The sequence below is a fragment of the Nicotiana sylvestris genome, chromosome 10 (genome assembly GCF_000393655.2).
Source record: "Nicotiana sylvestris chromosome 10, ASM39365v2, whole genome shotgun sequence".
NCBI lineage: Eukaryota > Viridiplantae > Streptophyta > Magnoliopsida > Solanales > Solanaceae > Nicotiana > Nicotiana sylvestris.
In genome coordinates this window covers 29,179,421-29,182,160 of record NC_091066.1, presented here as the reverse complement: position 1 = coordinate 29,182,160, position 2,740 = coordinate 29,179,421, and positions in this window count along the sequence as shown.

Here is a 2,740-nt window from a genome sequence, read left to right as displayed (position 1 = left end):
CTGGAAGAGTTCGTAGTCATGAACTAATATGTTGATATGGGTTTCCTACAATTTACTAGTTCCTTCATATGTAACTTCAAGTTTATCCCACATCTCTTTGGTTGTATCGCAACTGGAGATTTTCTCATATTCCTCACCACTTATAGCATTATAAAGCAGATTCCTTGCTTTAGCATTAACTTGCACAACTGCCATTTAATCATCTATGTATTCATCTATATCTTCAGGATCAACAGGTGGTTGAGCAGCAGCCGGCAAAGGGTAGTTCCCCTTTTTGATAACTCGCCAGACCTTGACATCATAATATTTTGCGTATATTACGCACTTTCTAGTAAGAGAAATGTTGTCCATTGAAATACGGTGGCCTCATTTGCGATGTTCCTTCTTTGAAAAGTTCTCCAACAATAAATTGATCAGCCATGATCTTTCTCACAAGTTGTTAAGCAAAAGAAAAATGTGAGCCTCGCTCTGATACCAATTGAAAGTACAAGAGGGGGAGGGGTGAATTGCTTATTTTAAAAATAATTATTATAAGTTGACTAGTTTTCCAATTAGTCAACTAGGTGTAATAGCGAGATATTAAGAGGTGCAGAATAAAAATGTAGAAGTAAAGTGTAGGAATTAAAGACACCGGAGTTTTTATACTGGTTCGAATTCAATATGAATCCTAGTCCAGTCCCCTTGGATTGCAAGGGAGTTCTCTTTCAGTGATTGAGTTTCTTGAGTACAAAGTGAATGGTGTAGTTTACGCCAACGGCTTAGTTTCTATGTCACTCGTCATTTCTTGATACAATGCCTCACCAGTATTTTTCTCTTTTTCTTCTCTAACTTGTTACACAGCAGATCTAGTAGAGCTACAATGTTTGTTTGAAGTAGAACAAAGAGAGGGTAATTGGATTGATCAAAGTATGACCCTCTAGAACTTAAGGTTGCGTATAAATACTTTGTAGGAAACCATTCATACTGAAGAGATTTGGCAACCCAAGAGATTTAATCCTTGGAAGAAATTGATTCTTTCCAAGAATAAAGTTAATTCCCGTTACTCTTCCTTGATGTGTTGTCACGGCCCAAAATTTCCACCGTCATAATTATGATAACGCCTAACATTTCTCTTGCTAGACAAGCCAATGTTAGAAAAATCTACTCCTTTTAACAGTTAAATTAGATATTAAAGAAGAGCTGAGATAACTGAATAAATTTAAAGTAACAATGTAGAAGCTGAACTAGCCAAATATCTATTACAATTCCCTGAACCTGGTGTCACGAGTGCATGAATTACTAGAGTAATACACATAAGAGTCTAGAATAAGTAACAATATGTTCGAATGAAAGTATAGAGGATGGGGACTCCAGGAGCTGCGGGCGCTGAACAGCCGTACCTCAAGTCTCCGCAAATGTATGATCCGAGCTCGCTAATAACCAACGCTGGGACCGTCTCCAAAATCTGCATAGTGTGCAGAGTGCAGTATCAATACAACCGACTTCATGTACTGGTAAGTGTCGAGCCTAACCTCGACGAAGTAGTGACGAGGTTAAGGCGGGTCACTTACGCTAAAACCTGTACGCAATATATAATAATGACAGAATAATTGAAATACAGAACAGAATTAAACATCCAGCAGGAAATGATAATCACAGCCTCGAAAATAAACTAGTGTCGTCCAGAATTTACCAATTTTACTAGTTCAAACAAAATATCGGAAAAACAACGCAGCTCAAGAAATAGAAGCATATAGGTTGTTGCGGCACGCAACCTGATCCCACCAGACAACACATAATCCTCCCTTATTCTACCATAACAATATCAACAACAGTAAATAATATATATTTATTGTGGTGCGCAACCCGATCCCACCATATATCAATCAATATTGTAATTTCACCATATCAATTCACCCTTATTTCACCTGTTGCAGGATCGGGTATATATATATATATTCACCTTTATTTCACCGTATCAATACTCCCTTATTACACCTGCTGTGGCGTACAGCCCGATCCCACCATATCAAAACCAGACACTCAATGTACATAGTCAAATCAACATGCTAAATCACAAGGCCTTTACAATAAATAATTACCAAACTGAACCAAGAAAATAAAACATCATTCAATACAGAATCTGTACAAATAATACTGTACAATGAAACCAATCTAGGAAATATGCCTTGAAAGTACTGATAAACAACTTAAGCAAATAATAGGAGGCAACAAAACTACGGAATAACTAATACTTTCAGCAAAGAGAAAGAATGTCTAACAAGTAGCAATTAAGCATGGAAATACAAGTAAAACATGTAGTAATTAAGACAGAAAAAGGCAATATAAGAAGAACGGGAAAGAAACAGGCAAAACAGATAAATTGGCGGCGCATAGGTACTCGTCACCTCACCTATACACCGCTCACATGGATTTCATATAGCAAATAAGTCAAGGGTTCCTAATCCCTCGACTCAAAGTTAGACACGACACTTACCTCGCTCCGCGGGCAACTCAATGCTCAATTATCGCTTTTCTTCTATTATCCACCTCCAAACCACTCGTATCTAGCCACAATTAACTCAACAACATCAATTATTGCTAAAGGAATCAACTACCATTGCATAAATTTAGATTTCCCAAACTTTCCCCCAAAAAGTCAAAAATCGACCTCGGGCCCGCTGGGTCAAAACCTGAGGTTCAGACCAAAATCCATTTATACATTCACCCCCTAGCCCGAATATATAATTGGTTTTGGAAT